This window comes from Zosterops lateralis (genome assembly GCF_965231275.1).
Source record: "Zosterops lateralis genome assembly, chromosome: 6".
NCBI classification, from domain to species: Eukaryota; Metazoa; Chordata; class Aves; order Passeriformes; family Zosteropidae; genus Zosterops; species Zosterops lateralis.
In genome coordinates this window covers 55,562,205-55,569,219 of record NC_139761.1, presented here as the reverse complement: position 1 = coordinate 55,569,219, position 7,015 = coordinate 55,562,205, and positions in this window count along the sequence as shown.

The following is a 7,015-nucleotide window of genomic DNA, read 5'->3' as shown; positions in this document are numbered from 1 at the left end:
CAAAGGACAGATGAAAGCAAGGAACATGCCACAGACAGTGATGACAAAATCCTCGTGTTGGGTTGGAATAATGAATAGGTCACAGGCCTGTGTCCACGGGAATATTTGCATGGAGCATTATTTACATACCTTTTCACAGTTTAATTGCAACCTGCCTGGCAAAAACAAACACCCTGCTTCACAGACACATGTCATTTGAATGTTTTCTTTTATTTTTGTCTGCTATCTGTTTATTTTAAAACCATGCCTTCTTGTTTGTCCGCCTTTCTCCTCACAGCTGCTTCCTCCATCATCATCAACTTAAACACCCGGCTGCAAAATTGCTCCAGTGACAATCCTTCACAAAATATCCTGGGTCTGTAAGGATTATATCCCCAATATTTATTCCAAATCCCACGTTTCTCAGCTCTTCAGGTCCACCAAGCCCTCTTGTCCTCAAACAGATGTGGAGACATAAAACAAAGCTCAGTGGTGGCTCTGTGAGCGCCTGATGCAAAGCAGCTCCCAAACTTCATCCTTGCTAGGAAAACTTTCTGTTAGCCAGCAAATTGCACTCCCCGCTAATTTTTCATGACATTTCCCAGCCTGACGACAATTTCTTGCTTATTAAGTCATTAAAATATGGTGTAATTAATTTTACTTCCCAATTAGATAATTGTTCTGCCACTGCAATTCTCAGAGTGCAACGTGTCATTACTGAAACGTTCTAGTTACTGATGCCAGTGAATCAAAATTACACGTTGTTTTGAGGTTTTTTTAAAAAACTTTAAATCTTTCATTGCTCCTCGGCAAGGCGTGCTGCAGCCTCCTCAGAGAGCTGTTCCCAAATTTCTCATTTCCTCTGCTGCAGCAGGGTCTTGCCCTGTGTGTTTGCAGATACCTGGTGAATAATTCTAGAGCTCCTGAAACACATTTATGATCCATTCATCACTGGGACGCTGGGGAATAGAACTGCCCTGTGGACTTAAAGAGTTTGAACCTCAAGTAAAGAAAAAACTATTGAAGCACAGGCAAATATTAGGAATAAATCTGAATTTATGTAGGTGATCTCTTTACCTGGTTTCACGTTATTTTTATGGCTTGGAGAGTTGTGCTTTGTTTGGCCTTTTTTTGGTCCATTTCGGTCCTTTTTTTGGTCAGTTTTTCACATTGAAGCATTTGCAATTTTTTTTGGTGGAAGTTTTAGTGGAGGAATTCTTTAGTTCAGCTTCCCTGGGATGGATATGGCCTTGAGGAACCCACAAATTTACTTCTCTGAGAGTGCTGAGCACACAGGAAGGAAAAGGGCTGCAGTGCCAGTGGGCACTCCTGGAGCCAGCACATGTGGAAAAAGCAGCTGTCACACCAACAAACTTGGAAACACTTGTTTAAACCAACCATTAATTGTTCTTCAGCATGGGGTCTGGGATCAGTCTTCCTCAAAATAGCCCAGCTGAGCCTCCAGTTCTGCCTAGAGTTTGAGGATGGTCAGCCCTTCCTTGCTCTCCTCTGGGCTGGAGGCCTTTTATCCTGCAGGGGTAAAAGCTTCCTGCATTCCTCATGCCAGTGTTTATTGGGAGATGTAATTCTGTTCACTGTGAGGAAATGACATCTCTGTTATCACTTTATCTGCTAAGCAGTCTGATGGGTAGACTCCACCATCCCACAGATAAGCAGAAAAGTACTCAAATATAGTCAATATGTTATCAAACTTAAAAGCCGCCTGACTTGCAGGAAAAATCCTCAGAACCTCCAAAAGACGGGAGATTTGGGCTTAAATATGATGGAAATAAAATGGTCAAACATCCTGTGATTTCCTTCTCTTTTGCTCCATGGTTACATGATAGAGATTGCACAGCAGAACTGGAATGTACAACCTGTACCTGCCCCTTGTTAAGGGTTGTTAAGGGTTGTTTACTTCCAGCTCTTCCAGCCATGCTCACTAAGAACACTTTTAGTCTCCACACGACAATATTTTGTAGAAGAGGTTTTAAGTATTTCCTGTCCCTTTCTGACCTGGCAAACAGATACTTGGTTAAGAAATGTAAATTACATAATATAGCCTGAGCTAAGCAGGTCAGTACAAATAAGCACAGAACTGAGACTGCAGAGAGGCACCCCCTCACCTCAGATGTTTCTGGGAGAAACTTTGCTATTTGAAAGCTCTTAATAAGAGGTTTTTCAACAGGGACACAAAATTAAAGCAACAAGTTGATGTGGCCACCTGCAAATTGGGCTGTGTACTCATGTCTTCCTAAATTAAATTAGAGATGCTCTACCTTTACTCATTAAACATCCCAGGTGATTGGGGTGGGGGGGGGGGGGGGGAAGGAGGTACAGGCAACATGAATCTGCCATAACCAAACTGTGCCAGGCTATTTCATTTCCTTCACAGATGGACAGAGGACAAGCAGAGGAAAATCAGAGGAAGATCTCTTGACTTTAATAAGGTTTCTGATACTCTCTCCCACAACTCAGAAGCAGCCTGAGAAACCATAACCCAAATGAAAACCACAGTAAAGTGAGTGCAAAGCCAGTCTGTGTAAAGAATAACTTCCAGTCATTCCCTTTCAAAAGGAAAGGAGGTATCAAGTGAGGAATTTGTTCCATATCAGCACTATGGATTCCCTAAAATTGCTACTCATCCTTCACCTTCAGTTACTTCTCATTTCACTCCTCCTTTACCTTTCTTATGCATGTGATGTGCAGGAAGATTCTGATGTGCACCTTGGAGAGTGTGAGGTTCGACTGGCAATTTTCAGATGTCGTGAGCATGAATAAAGTATGAATATCATTAGCAAAACCCCATTGTTTTTCTAATGACTACACCTGACCAGCTGAAGAGATGAAGGGCTCAAGCTGAAATCTCCTGGAGGGGAGGTGTAAGAGGGCAGGCATTGGATCTGCTCATTTGTCAAGAACAATTTGGACTCCTCCAATCACAGAAAGAGTCATAGAAATAAAGAGAAAATTATTCTATCCATAGAAGTAAAGGTAAAAAGTTGGTATTAGGCACATCATGAGCCCCATGTTACTCATTCCATCTGCAGTAAAACCTGGCCCTTGGCAGCATCTTTGCCTTTCAGTTACTGATTTTCATGATACATTTCAACACTGGGCTGAATATCCTTTCAGTAAGAGCCATTTTTTCACTCCACAGTTACACAGCACATCTCTTTGAGAGAAAAAAAAAAAAAAAAAAAAAAAAAAAAAAAAAAAAAAAAAAAATTTCTGAGGTGATTACAACTTTGGGATGACAAGCTCTCTAGATGTTCTCCAGAATGAAATATCTAAGACAGTCAGACTATGATCAGCCTAAATTGACTTACAGCCTCATGATACTCTCCTTTAAATGGCTGTGATACACTAAAGTGGCTGAAAAAAACCCTAAATTGAACAGAAGATTGTTGTTTAGAAAGATGTTTTGGTTGGGGCTGCAGCATTTGTCACTATATTTTCCTTAGCAGTAAGGAAATAAAGACAGAATGACTTGATCTAATTTACAAATACAAAAAGATGACTGAAAGAGTAAATTAGAGGGAGGACAGGCATAAACATCCTGAAGAGTGTGGTGAGCTGGGCCCATCCAAATTAGTTAAGTCAGGCAAATATAAAGCCCTGAGCAGTTTTGAGCTGCTTTCCAGAGCTCCTTTGGCATGTGTGACCAACCTCCTCTCTTCCTGTGCCAGGGCTCTGTCCATAAACTAAGGTTTGATCTGCTTTGCATAAAGTTTGTGGAGTAAAGGAGCGTCCCAGCCTGGTTCTGCAGCTGGAGACTTCAGTAAACAATTGCTTCATGGAAGGGTCAAAGAACTGAAACAGAAATAAATACCTTTTGTAAGGATTTCCCATCGATGGCTGTGTAGGGAAATCTATCATTTAGTAGCATTTAATCAATTTTTTTGCTGCATTGGATTGGAATTAAGTTAGTTTTGACTAATTATACCATTAGGCGTCATTTAATCTCCTTTGAACTCAAACGCCTTCTGAATTTTTTACTGACTTTTCTCCTGAAACATCAATGTTTAACATTTCTGATAAAAAACCTTGTATTTTAATCTTTTTCAGACAAAAAAAAAAAAAACCCATACACTGAGCTTTCAACCGGTATTCAGAGAAGTTTACTTTGTCTGGGCCTCATTTTATTATGAAAGCCAGCCAGCGAGCTCAGATAGAATGGGAATTTCTCTCCTTTGAGCAAATTCTGTGGAAAAAGGAAACTTAAATAAAAACAAAGTGATACCTTTCTAAAACAGCCTGATAAGCAGAAGGAACCCCAGCTTTTGAAATGTGCAGACTGGGCCCCCCTCAAAACCTAATAACCATAATCCCTGGGTAACAAATCCAGGAACTGGAAGAGGTTGGTCCTTCCCATTTTCTGTGCTCCAGCAGTGGAATGGGACATGCTTTTCGAAAAGCTGAGGCTGTGGTTATCTCTAGAACCCGACAGAACATGGCAATACTGAAATCCCATAACATTCCATGAGCTCAGGCAGGGAACTGCTTGATGAATAGACTCGTGATAACATGCAGGAAGTTTAATTTCAATCTTATGGAGCCTATTAAAAAAACCAAAAAACCAACACAAACCAAACCAAACCAAACACACACACACACAAGAAAACCAACCCAGCACAGAAAAAATGGACGTTATTAATTACATTAATTTCATGATATCGTTCAGGATAATTCTGAGTATGACCAGGGAGTAGATGTGACGATTGAGGAGAGAGCATTGGGTGGGTCAGAGTTCCTGGTTTGGGGAAGCAGAGAACAGATCAGCAGGTTGGGAAAGCTGGTGAGCTGCAGAGCTGTAGAACCAGTTGCTGCTTTGGATAAGTGGGGAACCAGAAGATGGAAGGACACAGGGGAGGGATGCCAGGAGCACATAGATGTCTGTTGGTGTGCACAGGAATGGTCAGAGCCTGGCACAGCTGCAGGGAGACACACACAGCTCAATCCTTGGAGCTCACAAGGAGCTAACCTAGGACATCACTTTTGCCTGGAAATAGTTTTTAGAGCATGGAAAAAAAAAAAAAAAAAAAAAAAAAAAGCTGTAATTTTCCTTTTTTCTTTTCAACTTGGAGATAGGACAAGGGGGTAGAGGACTAGTAGTACTTCCTGTAGGATTTTCCCCAGAAGGAGTGGCAAGGCCTGGCTTGGTCAAAAGTCCCCAAGTAAAGGGGAGCAAAGAGGGCAAAAGAGAAGAAATCTGAAATGGGAAGGGTTGGGAATGTGGTTTCTCTCATCTTGGGCAATTCTGTGTTCTAAAGGTTCACATTTGTGGAAGTGCTTCTGCTGGGGGGGCCTTCTTCTCCTCTCGGGCCTTTCCCCGAACAAAAGTGACTCCAAACCCAGCAGCTCCAGAGCTGACCTTCATTTCATTTCATTTCACAGAGCTCCCAAACACGAAATGCAGGGATACCCTTATCTCTGAGAAATGTAAATGCTGAGACCCACATGCTAATTACAAGCTGGTCATGCTGGAAGTTGCCAGGATGGAGTTCACCCACAGCGACACGCCCTCCAAGCAAAGGTCCCAGCTCTTACTGCTGCTTGGGAATTCTCCTCCAATTCCCCTGCCAGGCGTTGGGGATCAATAGTGTTGGCACAGAAGGATGAGGAATTCGTGGTGGCTGTTTCTGCAGGAATGGTGGGAAAGGGGCAGATCAATAACTCACAGCAAGAGCTGCCTGCAATGATGAGCAGGTTAAGTACTAAGAGTATTTCAGGAGCTGAGATTGACAGTATCTCATGCAATAACTGCTCTGAGAGCAGCACTGAACTTCCTTTCTTTTTGAGACCATGAACATTTGCTGCCTCATGTTTCACTTTTCCATGAAGAATAAACAAACTCTGTCAAACTTGCCTGAGCTGCGCCCAGAACTTAGGAGGAATTGCAATGGCAATGTGAGGAAAAAGGAGAAATTAATGGCAATGGATGGGACAGTTCCATATTATTTTAGACCATTGTATTTTGTGGTCAAAAAGCCTCGAGTGCTTCACATGTTCACGGAAAAACTGCATCTTGCTTGGGGAAAAATGTCATTTCAACCCCCTGTCATTTGTGGATGGGGCTTGGAGAAGTAAATTCACAGAAATTAAATCTTATAAACACAATGGAATTAAGAAAATATTATGGTATTACCAAAATCTTTTTTGTGAACACGGAAAGATGCTTTCCATATTTGAAGACTTCATTTTATACATCATTTATTCAACTGAAATAATTGGAATGGGTGATTTATTTCATGTCCCATAACCTGTTATGCAAAATGAGGTGATTTGTAAAGCAAATATCTAATACAAAATGACAAAGCACTGGGCTGCTCCAAAAAATGCAGGGATATGCAGGAAGTAGAAGCATAAAGAGCAATATTTACAAATGGAATGGAGGGGGGAAATCTGACCATCAAGTAACCAATTTTTTGCTGGATTATCAGCTTGAATTAACTCCTGGGGAGCAAGAACCAGGATGGAAACAAGGATTTGGTGAGGAAGAGCCATGAGAAATCTCCCTTCTGGTGAAGGGGAACCATCACATTGGCCCAGTTGTTCAAGGAAATGGACTCTTTCATTCTTTTCAATGTCATTGATTGTGTGGATCCACAAATAAAGAGATCAAAGAAATAATAATAAAAAACCCCACTTTTAAAAAATGGTCTTAAATTGTTTATTATAACCAAAATTCCCAACGTCCACATGCAAATACCGTGGACTGGATTTTCAGGGATTTCACGTCCCAAAGTCTTGCACCATTAATTCCAGGAGGACAACTCAATAAATACCAAATCCTTTCCCATTTACCTTCCAGCCTCCTGAAGGCAATGGCATTTCAATTTCCAGCTGTGCCCGGCTAAGCAGCACTATTCATCCCGAAATTCCCTTTGCCTGACAGAAACCCCCATGTCATATTTTATTTTTTAATATTGAAATGATTAATATTGAAACAATAAATTGCTAGCATGGAAGTAAAGGTTTACTGAGCGGCGGCAGCTTTTTGTGACCGAAACGTGCAGGACTAAAATGAAACAGG